At 44.2% G+C, this 21,614-nt stretch overlaps 1 protein-coding gene across 3 annotated transcripts in view; it reads right to left on the bottom strand.

Annotated features, from left to right (window-relative positions):
• The window catches only part of psd2 (pleckstrin and Sec7 domain containing 2), a 355,353-nt gene that overhangs the window by 57,532 nt on the left and 276,207 nt on the right, over positions 1-21,614 (bottom strand). The window lies entirely within an intron of this gene.

The following is a 21,614-nucleotide window of genomic DNA, read 5'->3' as shown; positions in this document are numbered from 1 at the left end:
CTCTGTTCCAAAACTTAGTGAGCTGCTTTGCTACATAGCCTACATAGGCAGCTATCTACTATGACAACATGCTAACAATTATGGGATCTCATAGGTGACTTATTTGGAAAACAATGCTCGGCATGGTTTATGGAAAACCAAGCTAACACACCTCCAGAATTGTAACGGCCAATAGATGTGTAGCACTATTTGGCGGGCAAAGTTCCTTTGTTTGGTCTCCTAGTTGAATTTGCATACTTTATGACTATCAGATCAGATTTCGAGATGGAGTACTTTCTTCACAGCATCATTAAACAAATCGAACAATGCATTTGACAGCCATGTAATATACATAGATGAATGAGACGTGGAAATAGCTTTAAAATGAATCTAAACTTGATATATAAGAAAAGCATGTAAAAGGAGTTATGGTTTACAGACAAAATTCCATCATTAAAATGAACACTAGCACAAATACACTAATTTAAACTAAGTCTAAACACTAGGAAACATGCATACGCTTGAAATACATGACGGGTACGTTTTGGCATAGTTACAAAAAATATATATATATATACATAGTTACATATACAGTCTTCAATGCATGTTTGTGTGTTTTTGTGTGTGGGTGTCTGTGTGCGTGTGGTGTGTGTTGGAATGTGATCTGGCACTCAGTTTACATGAGGGGCCCCTTTGATGTCCCAAGAGCTAGGAAATTGGGCCTTCTGTTTTACCTCGGAGGGTAACAAACATGCCAAAGTGTCTGTTTTTCTCTGGACCGGCTGGAGCCGATGTCAGATTACAACACAGTCCAGCATGCGAGAGGCATCCTGAAGATCCCAGATTTTATTGACTGTCCTGATAAGTAGTGATCGACCGATGTATCGGTTTACCGATATTTTCCCGATATTTAAGCATTTTTCCATAATCGGGTATCGATTTTGTAATATCGGATTCGCCGATTTACGACACCATCTTGTGGCCGTTTTGAGACTTCCTCCGTCTGAGGAGATTAATCAACAACAACTCAGTGCACAGGTAAAGTATATGTTCTACTTGGTTTGCTTTAATTAATCAACTTTATTTAACATAACAGACATGCACAAATGAGATCTGAGGCATAAATTCCTGATGTCCTGCCCCAATAAAGACGTAACTTTACATGAATTAAATAAAACAGACATGAATGAGTGCATGTTGAAAATAAAAGCGCTGAATTTAATTCTCTATCTGTTGTATTTGCTCACCGTTAGTCTAGAAGTTTGTTCATATTGCTTTGCAACTGACGGATGATCAGGAGGCTTAAGCACGGCCACTGAATGAAACTTTTGACAAGATTATCTTGTTTAAACACCCTAGATTATATTATAATTTATTACATAACAATTATTTCGCTAATACACATATAAATATAGCCTACCGCTTTGTGGAAATTAATTATTTATTATCTCCATGCGCAATTGCGGTTGATTAAGTTATAGTCAAACAGCACTTTGTCAGTTGGCATTTCATGATTTAACGTTAGATTAAATTTAGATCATAAAATGCCAACTGGCAAGTGCTGTTTAACTTTATTAGATTATATAATCATTTGATTTACTACATAACCATTATTTAGTTAATACAAATCTAAATAAATGCAGCTCTGTGGAAATTTAGTATCTCCACACGCGATCGCGGTTGAGTAGCCCAATTTATAGTTTTGTGTAAATGCATAGATAAGTTACAGCACTTTGTCAGAAAGCATTTCATGATCTAGACCAGGGGTACTCAAGTTCAGAGGCCAAGAGGGCCGCATTTTAACCCAATGAAATGCGAAGGGCCACAAATTATAACTTGGATCGTAAGACTTTTATTTAGGCCTACTTAAGACAATATTTGTAGTTTTACTGTTTATTTACCAAAAGTGCAGTTTATTATCTAGCTAAGTCTTAATAGTATGGTGTCCTTTTTAAAGTGTCACTGAACATGGTAAATGGCATTTAAAAAATGATTAATAACTTGTCTCGCTGTATTCTTAATGTACAAATGCATAAAGAAAAACAAGTTTTCACAAGAAATTTAGGGTCTGGCTGTTCTGGCTGATGAGAGTTTGTCCATAAGACGAAAACATTGCACTTTTTTGTAGTCTTTTTATCCTCCATTGCACCTTTTTAACACTTTTTATAGCACCTATTTATACTCAGAGAATAAATGTTTTATTATTTGTGTCACGGTTCGCAGATGCATTGTTTCCTTCTTGTCGCGTGCTCTGTGTTATGACAGCAGTGGGTGTGTTTGTGTTTGTGTGCGAGTGTGTTTGTAGGTGTGCCCAGGCCACGTGGGTGATCAGTGGACCCAGCTGCCACTCATCACTCTCCCCACCTGCTGCTCATTCCCTCAATCTTTAAATACTCACCTCATTCATCTCTCCATTGTCAGATCATTGTTTGGAGTCCCAGTTGTTCATCATCTATCTGTGGATTACTGTCTTCGTGCCTTGTCTTCTGTCTGGAACCTGGAATCATCTCACCGCCACTCTTCTGTCACCACGTCACGTCACCAGCCGACCATCTCAGTCCCTGCGCCACCTGAAGCCTGCCCGTTTTCATTGACTGTGTTTCTGTTACTGCTTGTTGTTGAATAAACGGCATTACTTGCATTTGCTTCCTGTAATCTATCATGACAGAACGATCTGACCATGCAACGGAAGCAGCAAGCACTCAGCAGTCTTCACTGGAGGATTTCGTCAACAGCAGCATTCGTCGAATGGAGTCACAGGAGAGAAATCTCAACGAGACGGGAAGAGCCGTGCAGGCTCTCGTGGCGCAGGTATCCGAGCTCACCGCCCACACCGGCCGTTTCCCCACCCACACCAGCGAGCGTCGCCGCTTCGGAGCCTCATCTTCCAGTACCCGAAGCTTATTCAGGTGAACCAGGATTTTGTAGAGCTTTTCTGACACATTGTACTATGCACTTTGCGCTGCAGCCCCGCACTTTCAGCACCGAACAAAGCAGAGTGGCTTTCGTACTGACGCTCTTGACGGGGAAGGCGTCGCTCTGGGGAACGGCGGTGTGGGAGAACCAAGACCCCTGCTGTACCTCGTTCCAGTCACTCTCCGCAGAAATGAAGAGAGTGTTCGACCGCTCAGTCGCGGAGAGAGAAGCCGCCAGACAGTTGGCGGAACTACGCCAAGGAGGGATGTCGGTGTCTGATTATTCCATCGAATTTCGTACGTTGGCGGCAGAGTGTCACTGGAACGAGGAGGCGCAGTGGGACATGTTCCTGCATGGGTTGGCTGACCGTGTTCAAAGGGAGATCTACGCGCTGGACCTCCCCACCACGTTTAATGGTCTCGTCGACCTGGCGCTCCGGGTGGATGCTCGGCTGACCAGGACCGAGCGGAGAAGTCCAGCCCACAGGAGTGAGAAAGTCCTGAGGTCCAGCGGCGGGGACACGGTCAGTCCCATTCAAGATCATGAGCCCATGCAGGTGGGTCGAGCTCGGCTTTCCCGGGAGGAGCGGGAGAGGCGGAGGTCCCAAGGACTTTGTTTATATTGTGGCAAAGCGGGACATTTCGCTTACAACTGCCCGTTAAAAGGGGGCAGCCCGGCAGTAAGTTTGAGGCTACTGTCGGGTGGGATCTCCGCTGGAAAGTCCTCAACCACATCCACCCTCCTCCCGGTGAGATTGGGATGGTCGCATCACCTTCACAACTGCAACGCACTTCTGGATTCCGGGGCAGAAGGTAACTTCATGGACCAATCTTTCGCCATCAAGTTCCACATTCCTTTCAAACCACTCACCGACAGAATCGCTGTTCACGCACTCAATGGACAGAGCCTCCCCACCATTTCTCACGTCACTGAAGATATCACCCTGATCACCGCTGGCAACCATTCGGAACGGATTAAATTTTTTATTTTTGATTCCCCTCACACCCCCGTCATCCTTGGTCATCCTTGGTTCACCAGACACAACCCCCGGGTAGACTGGATCCAGAACTCCATTGTGGCCTGGAGTGAGGAGTGTCATAAGTCTTGTCTCTGCTTGTTCGTCTGTTTCTGGTTCTTTCTTACAGGAGGAAGCAGTGGATCTGTCTACCGTGCCCGTTGAGTACCAGGACCTGAAGGAGGTGTTCAGTAAGTCCAGGGCTGCTTCTCTTCCTCCGCATCGTCCCTACGACTGTGCCATAGATCTAGTACCAGGGAAGTCTCCGCCTAAAGGCAAGTTATATTCACTTTCGGTTCCCGAAAGAGAGGCTATGGAGAAATATATTTCTGATTCACTAGCAGCCGGGTTTATTCGCCATTACTCTTCTCCAGCGGGGGCGGGGTTCTTTTTTGTGGGGAAGAAGGATGGTTCCCTGCGACCTTGTATTGATTACCGGGGGTTGAACAACATTGCGGTAAAGAATACCTATCCTTTGCCGTTAATGTCTTCAGCCTTCGAGAGGTTGCAGGGAGCATCCATCTCAGGGAGGGTGATGAATGGAAGACCGCCTTTAACACCCCTAGGGGGCACTTTGAATACTTGGTCATGCCGTTCGGGCTTTCCAACTCCCCAGCGGTCTTCCAAGCACTCGTCAATGACGTGCTGAGATATATGGTCGATCAGTTCTTATATGTCTACCTGGACGACATATTGATTTTTTCCTCATCTCTCCAGGAACACGTACAGCACGTTCGACGAGTGCTTCAGAGGTTGCTAGTGAATGGGCTTTTTGTCAAGGCGGAGAAATGCGTTTTTCATGCACAGTCTGTTCCTTTCCTAGGATACATCGTGTCGACTGATGGAGTACGCATGGACCCTGAGAAGGTTAAGGCTGTGGTATATTGGCCAAATCCAGATTCCCGTAAGGCCCTACAGAGGTTTCTGGGGTTCGCCAATTTTTACCGGCGTTTCATTCGCAACTTCAGCCAACTAGCCTCACCTCTGATCGCCTTGACCTCCCCCAAAACTACGTTCAGGTGGTCAGACGCAGCGGAGGCTGCGTTTGCCAAACTGAAGGCTCGCTTTGTTTCGGCCCCTATTCTCGTTGCCCCTGATCCATCACGGCAGTTTGTGGTGGAGGTCGACGCATCAGAGGTGGGGGTAGGTGCAGTGTTGTCCCAGCGTTCTTCCGCAAACGATAAGATGCATCCGTGCGCGTTTTTTCACATTGCTTATCTCCCGCCGAAAGTAACTACGACATTGGTAATCGGCAGTTGCTGGCAATCAAGTTAGCGTTGGAAGAATGGCGCCACTGGTTAGAGGGATCTGGGGTACCCTTTATCGTCTGGACCGATCATAAGAACCTAGAACACATCAGAACTGCCAAAAGATTGAACTCCAGGCAGGCTCGGTGGGCACTTTTTTTTCGGACGTTTTGATTTTACTCTCTCGTACCGCCCGGGTTCCAAAAACATCAAACCCGATTCTTTGTCTCGTATTTTTGACCGTTCCGAACGCCCGTCTACTCCCGAGTGCATTTTTCCCGAGAGATTAGTTATCTCCACACTCACATGGGAGGTCGAATCGAGAGTCAAGTCGGCTCTAGAAGGGGTAACGCCTCCGCCCGAGTGCCCACCTAACCGATTATTTGTGCCGGAGGGATTACGGTCCATGGTCATTCAGTGGGGTCATTGTTCCAACGTGGCATGTCATCCAGGAGTCAGTCAAACTAAGTTTTTGGTTAAGCAACGATTCTGGTGGCCTCTCATGGCTCGTGACGTTCGCGATTTTGTCTTGGCTTGCTCAGTCTGCGCCGTTGGTAAGACTTCCAATCGTGCCCCAGATGGGTTACTTCAACCGCTGTCAGTCCCTTCGAGACCCTGGTCCCATATCTCGCTAGATTTTGTGACCGCCCTCCCACCCTCCCAAGGGAACACGGTTGTTTTAACCGTAGTGGACCGGTTCTCGAAGGCGGCTCATTTTATTCCCTTGCCCAAATTACCCTCAGCCAAGGAGACAGCGGTTACGGTCATTGATCACGTCTTTCGGATTCATGGCCTCCCGGTAGACGTGGTCTCTGACAGGGGTCCCCAATTCGTTTCCAAATTTTGGCAGGAATTCTGTAGATTGCTGGGGGCGACTGTTAGTCTGTCGTCTGGGTTTCACCCCCAGAGCAATGGTCAGACTGAGAGAGCCAATCAGGATTTGGAGCGAACGTTGCGATGTATGGTCTCCAAGAATTCTTTCTCTTGGAGTCAACAACTCTCAATGGTGGAGTACGCACACAATACTTTACCAGTGTCGTCCACGGGCCTATCTCCGTTTGAATGCAGTGTAGGTTACCAGCCACCTATTTTTCCCAGTCTGGAATCCGAGGTCGCGGTCCCCTCTGCCCACGCCTTTGTCCAGAGGTGCCACCGAACTTGGACGAGAGCCCAAGAGACTCTCCTCCAAGTGAGGGAACGCACCAAGGCCAAGGCCGATCGCCACCGATCAAGGCCTCCGGTTTACGTCGTCGGTCAAAAAGTGTGGCTTTCTACTAAGGACATTCCTCTCCGATCCGTTTCTAAGAAGCTTGCTCCTAAATTTATTGGCCCGTTCACGGTCACCAAGATCATTAGTCCGGTGGCAGTCCGCCTCAAACTTCCTCCAGTGTACAGGAGGATTCATTCCGTCTTCCATGTCTCCAAAATTAAACCTGTTTTTCATTCTGAGATTAATCCGCCAGCCCCGGTTCCCCCACCGCCGCGTCTCATAGATGGGGAACCATCTTATTCGGTAAATCGTATTCTGGACTCTAGGCGGAGGGGACGCGGATTTCAGTACTTGGTGGACTGGGAAGGTTACGGTCCGGAGGAGAAGAGTTGGGTTCCTGCCAGGGACATTCTGGATCAAACCCTTATCGATGATTACGATCGACAGGTAAGGGAGTCGGGGAATGCCAGGAGGCATTCCTAGGAGGAGGGGTACTGTCACGGTTCGCAGATGCATTGTTTCCTTCTTGTCGCGTGCTCTGTGTTACGACAGCAGTGGGTGTGTTTGTGTTTGTGTGCGAGTGTGTTTGTGGGTGTGCCCAGGCCACGTGGGTGATCAGTGGACCCAGCTGCCACTCATCACTCTCCCCACCTGCTGCTCATTCCCTCAATCTTTAAATACTCACCTCATTCATCTCTCCATTGTCAGATCGTTGTTTGGTGTCCTGTTCGTGGTTGTCTTGTCTGTTCCTGACCGAAGTCCCAGTTGTTCGTCATCTATCTGTGGATTACTGTCTTCGTGCCTTGTCTTCTGTCTGGAACCTGGAATCATCTCACCGCCACTCTTCTGTCACCACGTCACGTCACCAGCCGACCATCTCAGTCCCTGCGCCACCTGAAGCCTGCCCGTTTTCATTGACTGTGTTTCTGTTACTGCTTGTTGTTGAATAAACGGCATTACTTGCATTTGCTTCCTGTAATCTATCATGACAATTTGTAATATTATTACCTACCTTTTAATTTGGTCAGAATCCAAAAATCTTTTTTTTTCTTTTAATGTTCAATCACAATTATGAATTCTCAAATATGAATTATCTAACTATAACCAATGTTGTAAACATGATAAATAAGATATTCTCCGTGAGCTCAATGATGTGATGACAGATCTGTAATGGGAGCGCTCTCTGCTTGCTTTCTGTTTATAACACATTTGACATTAAGAATAAAATGTTTGTTTTTCATGATGAAAAGTTTGAGGAATGTCAACTTCGTTTCATCATGGAAAAATAAGGTTACTTTGTTTTTTACTTGCGCGCACAGTCACGAGCCTTTGATGGTGTTCACGAACACAAGTGCTTGACACATGCACACTAGAGAGATTCATGCTTGTCTGGTCTTTTTCGCTCAAATAGTTACAATAAAATGTCTTTGTACTTGTTTAAAATTAGAGTTGCTGGTATCTTTTAATCCCCTCAAACGAGCGCTCTTCAACACGGTCGGCTATTGTGTTTGTTGTTACTCTTGTTCTGTGTTCTGTTTCTTTTCAGACTGAAACAACATCCCGTTTCAGTGCTGACACCTTGTGGACAAACTAAATTAGTGCAAAAACTATTCAATGCGCGTGCAAAGTGCCTTCAGTTTATATTGTTCTTTGCGGTTAGAAAAACTGTGCTGCATGCGTACACTGTACGCGTTCTCTGCTGATGATTACAGCGTCACACGCACTGTACGCCTACCCTTGTGTACGTGTAAAAAAATGAAGTAATATTCACGCTAATTTTGAATGCAAATTATAATAAAAATGCATTTATATGTAGCATGATGCGGGCCACAAATTTAATGCTGACGGGCCGGATGCGGCCCGCGGGCCGCCTGTTGAGTACCCCTGATCTAGACCGACAAAACATAATAATTAATAACACTAGTTGGAAAATGCAATGATGTATGCTGTTTTGTTTGTTACTTTTCTGACAATGTTATATATTCCAGCTAATATTATTCAGTAAAGTTTTTTTTTGTTTTTTTGTATGCAAGGAGGGAGTGATTTTTATAAATAAAATGGTTTGTTCAGCTCATTTGTGTTGTAATAATTGTCAAAAACAGAAGTATAACAGTAAATAAATATCGGTTCTGCATATCGGTTATCGGGTACATAAACATGCAAATAATCTGTATCGTATCGGTTATAAAAAATAAATATCGGTCGATCACTACTGATAAGTGTGCATATGCTACATATGAATGTTTAGATGCTTTGCATCACAGAAATACATTATATTTTAAAGTTTATTAAAGAAAGAAAACTAAACTACGTTATAAATAGTAATGTGTCCAATCTTTTGACTGGTACTGTAATTTAAAATATAGGCCTATACAAAATTTTCTTCACATGATGTGTAATACTATGTGCATGCATGAGATCACAAAAATCATGTTTTCTGTTAAGAGTGGACATTACATTAAAGTTAATACAATAGCTGATAGCTGGTTTTTACTTTTATCTCACAGATTTGTGAATCATAGTGACCATATATTGGCCCACACTGGACATTCTGAATGAAAATAATGGTGAGATCACTGACTGGAAGCAGGAAAGTTTTTATTGTTTTTTTTTCCTCCAGTGCAGAAACACCAAACACCTTGGAATGCCAGGTAAGTGATGTTCACTTATATCTTTGAACAGGATTTATTTCCACGTAAAACTCTATATCAAAATGTGCCCTCATTTATTTAAAATGTCTCATTTATATTGTTAACTATATTCTGAATAAACTACCAAAAAAAAACTACTTTGTACTTAAATTTTTTCGAGTACCAGTGTGACTGGATGGGGGTGGGGGGGGGTGTATTGTATTAATTTTTGATAGTACAATACACAAAGCACACAAACCTATCTTCTTTAATCTAATATTGACTGTTAAAGTTTTTTTTGTAATTTGACACAATTAAAAATTTTACTACACCTGCTCAAAAGCATTTTTTAATTCATGATTAAGCTTGCATTGCATAATGTTCAATGTTTAATGTTTAAAGTAAATCACATTCATATATTTAATATGGACAAAACTTTTTGTTTGCAATTTCAAGAAGGCTATATTTACATACAACTAACCTGACAGTTGAGTCATACAGGTTTTGTAATGAAAACTAGTCTACAATTAAGAAACCCTTAGAAAATAGTAAACATTGAGTTTATGTCACAGACACGTCAGGTTCCACCTCACTCCCTTACCCATGCACTCAATCACCAGCATACTGATCACCGCCACATGTGACTCATCAGCACCGCAATCAACGCCACTATAAAGCCACCACACTCACACACACTCACTGTCCGGTCTCGTTTGCACTACGACATATGTATGCTTACCTTAAGGACTCCCAACGCCATATCTACCTGCTCCAGTCGTCTCCTCCAGTTCCCTCGTCTCCTGTTCTCCATGTGTACTTACCTGCTTGCGTGTGTGAGTGTCTCCGCCAGCTCCTTCCATCATCAGCATCTGCAAGACATAATCAGGACAGTATTATATTCTCTTCATCTCTCATCATCCCATTATCTGCTTACCATCACCCTGTGCTCTGCTTTAACGTGAATAAACTTACCTGGATTGTTTATATCTCTGCCTCCGTGTCTCTGTTGTAACAGAAGACCGGACCATAACAACTTCACAGCATGAGCACCAACGACCCGTTTCAAGAGCTCGTGGACGCACTGCGCCGAGCACTCACACCACAGCCATCCTCACCATCACCATCCACCGCTGCAGCTTCCGCACCCTCCGTCACCGCTCCCTCTCCAGCATTCACCGCCAGTCCCATGGCCAAACCGGCACCCTACTCAGGATCGGCGGAGGAATGCAGCGGATTCCTTCTACAATGCAAACAGGTCCTGGAGATGCAGCCGCACCTCTACACTACTGACACGGCAAAAATAGCGTTCAACATTTCGCAACTGCAAGGTAAGGCCCTGCAATGGGCAGACTCCCTGTGGACTCAGAAAGGCCCTGTTGTCCAATCATATTCGGCGTTCGTCTCTCACTTCCGTGAGGTCTTCGGGAAACCTCTGAAGGATTCTTCCACTGGTGAGAAACTCTATAAAGCAAAGGAATCTCTCTGTAAATGATTATGCCTTGCAGTTCCGAACGCTAGCCGCCACCAGCGGATGGAATGAACAAGCCCTCATCACCTCTTTCCGTCAAGGGTTGGAACCCAACGTGCGGCTGCATCTCGCTGCATACGAGGACTCAATGGGACTTGAACGCTTCATCCAACTCGCCATCCGCGTGGGTTCTCGTATGCAGTCGTGTCTCCTCGAGCACCAGGGTCAGCCGTCTGCCACCAACCTCCTCCGCCGGTCTGAACCCATCAGCTCCCCAGAACCAGCCACCGAGCCTATGCAAATCGACCATTCACGTCTCCCCTACAATGAAAGACAAAGAAGGCTGACCCTGAAGTTATGCTTATATTGTGGATCTCCGGGGCATGTCATGTCCACATGCCCAACCCGTCCTCCTCGGCCCGTGGTGAGTGCTATTTTCCCCTCCATTCAGAAAATGAAACCACTCACGACTATTGTAATCCTTACTGCTGCCAACACCTCTGTTCCAGTGGTGGCGCTCCTCGACTCAGGGTCAGCAGGAAATTTCATCTCAGGCGCCCTTTGTCGACAACTCAAGCTCAAGATCTCCCAGTCTCCGGTTAACTATCAAATCCACTCCATCATGGGCAAACCCCTGAGCCGTAAGAACATCCGTCATTGTGTGTGACCACTCCAACTCTGCGTGGGTATTCTGCATTCAGAAAAGATACATCTGCTGGTTCTGGAGGAATCCACCGCTGACGTGGTTCTAGGGTGCCCGTGGCTTGAACAACATAATCCCACAATCTCTTGGCGCACGGGCGAAGTCCTGAAGTGGGGCGACCACTGCTTTCCAGATTGCTTCCCAGCGCTTCCTGTTCCAAAGTCTCCACTCTCCAAGTCTCTCTCCATGAATGCCACCTCTATCGAAAGCCCTGTCGAGAAACGCTCCGTGGATGTTCCCCCGGACTACGCCCCCTTCAGTGACGTTTTCTGCCCGCAACGCGCCTCCAAGCTTCCTCCACACCGGCCATGGGACTGTGCCATCGATCTGCTACCGGGTGAACCAGTGCCCAGGGGACGCATTTACCCCCGGTCAATACAGGAGGAGAAGGCCATGGAGGAATACATCAAAGAGGCCCTCAACCAAGGTTACATCCGCCCGTGTACTTCCCCTGCTGCTTCAAGCTTCTTTTTTGTGGCGAAGAAGGACGGAGGCTTGAGGCCCTGCATTGATTACCGTGCCCTCAACAAGATCACTGTTAAATTCCGCTACCCGCTTCCCCTCGTCCCAGCGGCCCTGGAACATCTCCGTGGTGCCACTGTGTTCGCTAAGCTGGACCTCCGCAGCGCGTACAACCTCATCCGGATACGTGAGGGGGACGAGTGGAAGACCGCCTTTGTCACGCCCACCGGACACTACGAGTATCTCGTCATGCCGTATGGCCTGGTCAACGCCCCCTCCGTATTCCAGGACTTCATACACGAGGTGCTCCGGGAGTTTCTCCACAAGTTCATTCTGGTGTATATTGATGACATCCTCATCTACTCCCGGAGCTTGGCCGAACATCGCCACCACGTTGCGGAGGTCCTCCAACGCTTACAGCAATTCCACCTCTTCCTCAAAGCTGAAAAGTGCTCCTTTCACCAGCCCTCTGTCCAATTCCTGGGGTACATAATAGATCACAGTGGCATCTGGATGGACGAGGGGAAGGTCTCCGCCATTCAGTCCTGGCCCACTCCATCTTCAATCAAAGAACTCCAACGCTTCCTAGGTTTCTCCAACTTCTACCGCTGTTTTATCAAGAACTACAGCACCATCGTTAGTCCACTAAAAAAATTACTCCATAACCAGCCCAAGTCTCTGTCCTGGTCCCAACAAGCCACCAACGCCTTCGAGACCCTTAAAAGAGCCTTCACCACCGCTCCCCTCCTCGTCCACCCTAATCCAGATCTCCCATTCGTCGTGGAAGTGGACGCCTCCACCATCGGAGTGGGAGCGGTCCTATCCGGAGTAGGAGCGGTCCTATCACAGCAGCAGGGGACACCAAGTAGACTCCATCCATGCGCCGCCTTCTCCCGCAAGCTCAACCCGGCGGTGGTCAATTACGACATCGGTGACTGCGAACTCCTGGCCGTCAAGCTTGCCCTTGAGGAGTGGAGGCATTGGTTGGAGGGGGCTGCTCACCCCTTCCAATCATAAAAACCTTGAATATCTGAAGGCTGCCAAAAGACTCAACCCTCGCCGAGCTCGCTGGGCCATGTTCTTCTCAAGGTTCAATTTCTCTATCTCCTACCGCCCCGGTTCAAAAAATACCAAAGCTGACGCCCTGTCTCGCCTCCATTCCCCTGAGGAAAAGCCTGAAGTTCCTGAGACAATCCTGCCAGAGTCCATCTTCGTGAACCCCATCCACCCCAACCATTCCCTCCTCCAATGCCTCCACGCGCACTCCACCGGGTTGCCCCCAAGGCTTGCAATACGTCACACAGGCACGTCGCACTCCACTTCTGCACAATACCCACTCTTCACTTGGCACTGGTCACCCGGGGGTCAATGAGACCCTCTCGTTGCTCAAACAACGCTTCTGGTGGCCCAACATGGCCAACGATGTCAGAAGGTACGTGCAGGACTGCAGGGAGTGCGCCATCTCCAAGAGCCCACGCCATCTTCCCACCGGCAAGCTCCTACCTCTGCCCGTTCCTGAGAGACCCTGGTCACACCTGGGAGTGGACTTCGTCACAGATCTCCCTGAGTCTGACGGTAACACATGCATCCTGGTGGTGGTAGACCGCTTCTCAAAGTCCTGCCGCCTGATACCCCTGGAGGGTCTACCTACCGCTATGGCAACTGCTGAGTTAATGTTTAACCATGTTTTTCATCATTATGGAATACCTGAAGATATAGTCTCCAACAGAGGACCCCAATTCGTCTCCCACGTCTGGAAAGCCTTCTTCTCCCTCCTGGGTGTGACCGTCAGCCTGTCATCTGGATACCATCCTCAGTCGAACGGGCAGACAGAACGCAAGATCCAGGAGATAGGCCGCTTCCTGCGTACCTTCTGTCACGGCCACCAGAACTCCTGGAACCAGTACCTGGGTTGGGCCGAGTACGCACAGAACTCCCTCCGCCAAGCCACAACTGGACTGACACCCTTCCAGTGCGTACTCGGCTACCAACCCCCACTGTTCCCCTGGGATGGGGGACCTTCCAACGTCCCCGCAGTCGACTACTGGTTCCGGGAGAGCGAGAGGGTTTGGGACTCAGCTCATCACCAACTGCAGAGAGCCCTGCGCAGACGCAAGACAACAGCCGACCTTCGGCGCTCCGAAGCTCCAGTATACCAACCGGGGCAGAAGGTCTGGCTGTCCACCAGGGACATCAGGATGCGTCTGCCCTGCAAGAAGCTGAGTCCCCGCTTCATTGGCCCATTCACCATCATCCGGCAGATCAACCCCGTCACCTACCGTCTCCAACTCCCAGCACAGTACAGTAGGATCCACCCGACATTCCATGTATCACTGCTTAAACCTCACCACCCTTCTGTTGTTCCCTCCACAGAACCTGACGTGGCAGCCACCGAGCCCCCCCTTCCACTCATCCTGGAGGACGGCACAGCTTACGTGGTTCCAGAAATCCTGGATTCCCGGCGCCGTGGTGGTCAACTTGAATACCTCGTCGACTGGGAAGGATATGGCCCCGAAGAACGCTCATGGGTTCCCAAGAATGATATCCTTGATCCTATCCTGTTACAGACCTTCCACGCCAATCACCCAGACAGACCTGCCCCACGCCCTAGAGGAAGACCACCACAACGTCAGGGTCCGCGGCCCTCAGGAGCGGGCCGTGGGAGGGGGGGTACTGTCACAGACACGTCAGGTTCCACCTCACTCCCTTACCCACGCACTCAATCACCAGCATACTGATCACCGCCACCTGTGACTCATCAGCACCGCAATCAACACCACTATAAAGCCACCACACTCACTGTCCGGTCTCGTTTGCACTACAACATATGTATGCTTACCTTAAGGACTCCCAACGCCATATCTACCTGCTCCAGTCGTCTCCTGTTCTCCGTGTGTACTTACCTGCTTGTGTGTGTGAGTGTCTCCGCCAGCTCCTTCCATCATCCGCATCTGCAAGACATAATCAGGACAGTATTATATTCTCTTCATCTCTCATCATCCCATTATCTGCTTACCATCACCCTGTGCTCTGCTTTAACGTGAATAAACTTACCTGGATTGTTTATATCTCTGCCTCCATGTCTCTGTTGTAACAGTTTACATGTGATTCATTTAAAATACTTAATTTATTATTCCAATATCCAAATATGATACTAAATCCCACAGAAAAAAAAGGGTTTCTATTTGTAGCGTGCTGTCTTTGAATTATAAACAAGACAAACATTCGCTGAATAAAAGGTTAGCCAATACAAACATATTTATAGAAAACAGTTGACAATGAATAGAAAGGACCAATAAGAGCAAAACGCATCGAGTATTCAAGAATATCAAGAAGTTAGTCATATAACGAGGGGTTGTGTTAACTAAAGCATCCGTCATTTACTGAATCTTAAAAACACGGGTGGATAATTAAAAATCTTTTCTGACAAAAAAAAAATAACACAAGCAAGAACACATTTTAAACCAAACACGGCAATTTTCCTTTTACCTCTCTGTGCGCACACGCGTTTGTGTTTATGAGAGAGGGCTCGCGCAGCATTGAGACAACGGTCATTAAATGCAAGTAACTAATGTGCTAGTTTTCATACAAAATAAGTAGGCTATGTAACATAATTAGGTACTTTAGTTAGTATTAACACAATAACGCAACACATGTAGGCTATACGTTTCTGAACACTGAGAATAAATAAATAAACGCCTGTTTCTCCAGACTCGCGCTTGTCAGTCAGTCACACATCACAACATTTTCATAATCAGCGATTTCAATTTTATTTAGATTTGTTGTTCAACATTACTTGTGCATTTTATACTCGTTTGCCTTAAGGTGTCAGAAGTACCATGACTGCTGCTGTATTGTCCTCGATTGAGAATTCAGTCACAGACGGCGGGAGTGGAAGGAGGGATCGAGCGGGATTTTGTATTGCTGTCATTTGCAGTCTCTTTTTATTGATAGGCTGTATGCATTTGTCAATCATCCCCTCTTGCTATTTAGGGAAATGAACCCAGCGCTCAGATTGGTCGAACTCTTTTGCTGGATTTGAGTAATAGGAGTGCACAGAGGAGTCACCGGGTTTTTGCGTAGTATAGAATGACAAATCGTACCAGCGTACTTTGAGGTCAAAATGCGTACCTGGTATGCAAAATGCGTACATGTTGGCAGGTCTGCATTATGTGGGTCTTTGTCTTCTCAGGTGTGAATCACAGCATTATTCATGAAGATTCACGCCTCCCACATACTGTCTTTCTTGACAAAAAAGTCTTACAAAATTTAAAGGGATAGTTCACCCAAAAATTTAAAAAATTGATGTTTATCTGCTTACCCCCAGGGCATCCAAGATGTAGGTGACTTTGTTTCTTCAGTAGAACACAAATGATGGTTGGTTGATTTTTAACTCCAACCGTTGCCGTCTGTCAGCCGTATAATGTGGGTCAATGGGAACTTATTTTATAAGAGTAAATAAAACTTGCTTAGACAAATCCAAATCAAACCCTGCGGCTCGTGACGACACATTGATGTCCTAAGACACGAAACGATCGGTTTGTGTGAGAAACCGAACAGTATTTATATCATTTTTTACCTCTAAAACACCACTATGTCCAACTGCATTCAACATTCGCTTAGTGAGGTCTGATCGTGCTCTGACAACGGAAGTAATGTCTAGCACTCATTGAAGTATAAGCAGTTGAAGCATTGAAGTGAACGCAGTTGGACATAATATATAAATACTGTTCGGTTTCTCACACAAACCAATCGTTTCGTGTCTTAGGACACCATTGTGTTGTCATAAGCCGCAGGGTTTAATTTGGATTTGTCTAAGCAAGTTTTATTTACTCTTATAAAAGAAGTTCCCATTCACCCACATTATACAGCTGACAGACGGCAGCGGTTGGAGTTAAAAATCATCATTTGTGTTCTACTGAAGAAACAAAGTCACCTACATCTTGGATGCCCTGGGGTAAGCAGATAAACATCAAATTTTCAATTTTGGGTGAACTATCCCTTTAAATCGATATATTGTTTTATATGTTTGAACGAGTATGCAGGATAATTTTAACATCATTTTGAAGCAAACATTCTAGTCTACAACCTCCAATACTCAGAAGTCTTGTGAACACATATTTAATATTTATTTTGTGACCGTTATTTCAGTGACTTAAGTTTTTTGTTTTTTCAATAACCACGCATAAAGGTTATTCTCTCAAAAATACAAACATGTACATGCATTTTGCTCGCATACAAACCCGATTCCAAAAAAGTTGGGACACTGTACAAATTGTGAAGAAAAACAGAATGCAATGATGTGGAAGTTTCAAATTTCAATATTTTATTCAAAATACAACATAGATGACATATCAAATGTTTAAACTGAGAAAATGTATAATTTTAAGGGAAAAATAAGTTGATTTAAAATTTCATGGCATCAACATCTCAAAAAAGTTGGGACAAGGCCATATTTACCACTGTGTGGCATCCCCTCTTCTTTTTATAACAGTCTGCAAACATCTTGGGACTGAGGAGACAAGTTGCTCAAGTTTAGGAATAGGAATGTTGTCACATTCTTGTCTAATACAGGCTTCTAGTTGCTCAACTGTCTTAGGTCTTCTTTGTCGCATCTTTCTCTTTATGATGCGCCAAATGTTTTCTATGGGTGAAAGATCTGGACTGCAGGCTGGCCATTTCAGTACCCGGATCCTTCTACGCAGCCATGATGTTGTAATTGATGCAGTATGTGGTCTGGCATTGTTATGTTGGAAAATACAAGGTCTTCCCTGAAAGAGACAACGTCTGGATGGAAGCATATGTTGTTCTAGAACTTGGATATACCTTTCATCATTGATGGTGCCTTTCCAGATGTGTAAGCTGCCCATGCTACACACACTCATGCAACCCCATACCATCAGAGATGCAGGCTTCTGAACTAAGTGCTGATAACAACTTGGGTTGTCCTTGGCCTCTTTAGTCCAGATGACATGGCATCCCAGTTTTCCAAATAGAACTTCAAATTTTGATTTGTCTGACCACAGAACAGTTTTCCACTTTGCCACAATCCATTTTAAATGAGCCTTGGCCCAGAGAAAACGCCTGCGCTTCTGGATCATGTTTAGATATGGCTTCTTTTTTGACCTATAGATTTTTAGCCGACAACAGCGAATGGCACAGTGGATTGTGTTCACCGACAATGTTTTCTGGAAGTATTCCTGAGCCCATGTTGTGATTTCCATTACGGTAGCATTCCTGTATGTGATGCAGTGCCGTCTAATGGCCCGAAGATCACGGGCATCCAGTATGGTTTTCCAGCCTTGACCCTTATGCACAGAGATTGTTCCAGATTCTCTGAATCTTTGGATGATATTATGCACTGTAGATGATGATAACTTCAAACTCTTTGCAGTTTTTCTCTGAGAAACTCCTTTCTGATATTGCTCCACTATTTTTTGCCACAGCATTGGGGGAATTGGCGATCCTCTGCCCATCTTGACGTCTGAGAGACACTGGCACTTTGAGAGGCTCTTTTTATACCCAATCATGTTGCCAATTGACCTAATAAGTTGCAAATTGGTCCTCCAGCTGTTCCTTATATGTACATTTAACTTTTCCGGCCTCTACTGGAATGGAATGTGTAGCTCTCATGAAATCCAAAATGAGCCAATATTTGGCATGGCACTTCAAAATGTCTCACTTTCAACATTTGATATGTTATCTATATTCTATTGTGAATAAAATACAAGTTTATGAGATTTGTAAATTATTGCATTCCTTTTTTATTCACAATTTGTACAGTGTCCCAACTTTTTTGGAATCAGGTTTGTATTATGGTAGCCTAATACGTGCTGTTTTGACATGCCCTGACATTTGTGCTTTTTTCAGTTGTTCATAAACATATTAATGGAAAAAGTGTCATTACACTGTATTCAGCACAAACTAGGCTACAATAATATGTGAGAAACCTGTATGTACATGTTTGTATTTTTGAAGGAATAATGTTTATGCGTGGTTATTGAAAAAACAAAAAACTTAAGTCACTGAAATAAGGACAAAAAAATAATATTATATATGTGTTCACAAGACTTCTGGGTATTGGAGGTTGTAGACTAGAGTTTTTGCTTCAGAATGATGTAAAAATTATGCTGCCTGCTCCTTCATATAAAACAATAGAGTGTAGCAAATTAGCTCAAAATAAATACGAATAATTAATCATGACTAGTTATAATTAATTATTAATATTTGGATAATAAAATGGAACATAATCTTATTGTACAGTACTACTAAAAGCCTGTAGTCGGGATCGACATGAATAAGGACTCCATATATATGAGCGCATATGAGCGCAAAACACAGACAACTTTACATGTGGCATGAAAGAGACTTTATTAACTAGACTAAACACTTAAACTACTCTAACATTCACACACATACATGCATACAGTTTACCAAGAGAGAGAGAGAGAGCTAAAGCAGAGTACAGGAAAGCAAGAAGTTACAGCATTGTTCGACATTCAGCAGATCAACAGCCTTGAGCAAACCATCAGTTTAGTTTTGACAAGCCCTTCTTTAAAAGGGGTAAGGATACTCAATGTATCCGATAATGAGACTAAGTTTGATACTTGCATGTCTCTCCAAGTTGAATTAAAACTGTCCTGATGCAATTTGTGGAGGCTCCCATTGAATCTTTGCTGATATTGTCTTGATGAAAGAGAACCAGTTGGATTCAGAGGATCTTTGGTGAATGGAAGGTCCAGGCCGAGGCCTGGCACAAACTTGGGGTTCCTTAGAAGCTTCTAGCTTCTTAAAGCATCATCTTGACGTCAGCATTTGTCAGTAAAAGACAAGAAGAGAGGAAGATGCTCTCCACAGCATTCTTTCTGATTATAAAAGTACCATATATCTGTAACAGGACATCTAGTTCTGCCTGAGTGCTAGCTACATTTGGGATTCTGGTTGCAGTTTTAGGGGGATGGGTTCACAGAACTTTGATAAAGTGAGTTCATAGGTAATTCATTAAATATATTGAATAATTTTGTGTGCCTGATTGGTCCAGACGCTACAATACAGATTTAAATTTTGTAAGACACTTTTTGTCAAGAAACACAGTATGCATGGAGGTGTGAATCATCATGAACAATGGTGATTCTCACCTGAGAAGACAAAAGAATCACATAATAATGACCTGAAATGACTTGCATAATAATGAGCTTTTTCAGTCAGGTAGGCTGTGAAAAAACCCTCTGTGATCATGTCTCAGCTCATCATATGGTGTATATCAAACATACAGGAAAAACAGCAATACTGTGAAATATTATTACAATTTAAAATAATGGTATTCTATTATAATCTAATAAAATATAATGTATAAAATATAATAAAATATTTAAAATATAATGTATTTCTGTGATGCAAAGTGTCTGAACAATTATGTTACCTCTGTGGCATTTCATATAGGCTTTTAGCTTAAAAGTATGCACATTTGGAGAAATATGGATGGATTCTCATATGTTTGTCAATTTTCTATACAGAGGTGTAATATTTATTCAATATTTATTGTCATCACTATGAACGCTGGATACTGTGTTTTCAATTCATACTTGCAGCCGGAGGGTGCTCTGTACACCTTTATTCCACAAATTTATCTAAAGAAGAACAGGTCGTGTGACTCTTCAGGAACTGAACTAACAGAGGCCAGAGATCGCTAACTATGGCTATTCAAAACACTTTTCAAGACAATAAATACACGATTGAGACGATGTATGCATGTATTGACTCAGAATTTGCCTCAGAATAGCGCTCGCTCCTTGGGCGTGGCCGCATTAGCAGATACTGAGCTGAATCATGGACTTCTGACATGGCTCTCTTTTCATACAGATTACATAAACTGGGAATATTTGTTTTCGATTTTACTTACACGATTTAAAACCTGACATTTCAATGTTTTTTTAGATTTAAGTCTCATTTTTGTGTCATTAGTATTAACTAAGTTGCAGTTCATTTTTTGAGAACTATCAGATTGGAGTTAGTTCAGAGGGAGACGAGAGATCATGCTTTAGCTTAGTTTTCTTTATTTTACAAGAAGCACAACATTTTTTGTACACAAATAAAAGAAGATATTCCACAGATTAAAATGGTGTATATAATATAATATCTCTTTCACACTGGTAAGAAAAAAAAAAAAACGCGGTGGTATCACTGGCAATACCTCAGACCTCAGAGTGTTAAAGGGTTAGTCCACACAAAAGTGAAAATACTGTCATTAATTACTCACTCTCATGTCGTTCCACACCCATAAGACCTCCGTTCATCTTCGGAACACAAATTAAGATATTTTAAGTAAATTATATAGTAGTACTCAATTTAAGCTTGTAGAAATTAAAGCGTAAATATCAACATTATAAAATTAAGTAAAACTACTCAACTTTTCTGATACTGGTGTTCCCATCATGCAATGGCCTTGAATAATTAATGAGTTTGATTTTTTTTGCTGTTTTCCATTTTTTGACATTTGGAAGCACGGGCACCGATTTGTGTTTCTGCCAGTGCCCCACCCCCATTACATCCACGATAAATCCGCACTCAGTTTTCGTGTTCCCTAATGGTCTCGTGTTAGAATTTTTGTTAATAGAGTCAGAGGTTCAGCCATGCTCTAATTATCTGCGCTAGTTTGCTTCTTAACTCAAATTAACGTCAACTGGATGTTTCATTTGCATTATATCCATGCAGCAAGATGACAATTTTGACCTAAAATCACATTCTTTTCACGAGTGTTGTCACGAGTCATGCTCTCGCTGATATCTGATGCAAGGAGAGTTTGAGCGCACGCAAGTATCTGATTGAGAGCAGAGAGCATTTGTGTTCGTGCATCCAGTAATCACTGGGATGCGATCTCAACGTTTACCATTAAAATATCGCCATAGAAACGGCCTTAAATAAACTACAAAAAAGGGTGAAGATCGTGTCTGAAAGCTCCAATCGATTTTTTTCTTGCATTTT

This window comes from Chanodichthys erythropterus, chromosome 1 (genome assembly GCF_024489055.1).
Source record: "Chanodichthys erythropterus isolate Z2021 chromosome 1, ASM2448905v1, whole genome shotgun sequence".
Classification (NCBI taxonomy): domain Eukaryota; kingdom Metazoa; phylum Chordata; class Actinopteri; order Cypriniformes; family Xenocyprididae; genus Chanodichthys; species Chanodichthys erythropterus.
The sequence above is the reverse complement of the archived record's forward strand: the minus strand, read 5'-3'. Positions and strand labels throughout refer to the sequence as shown.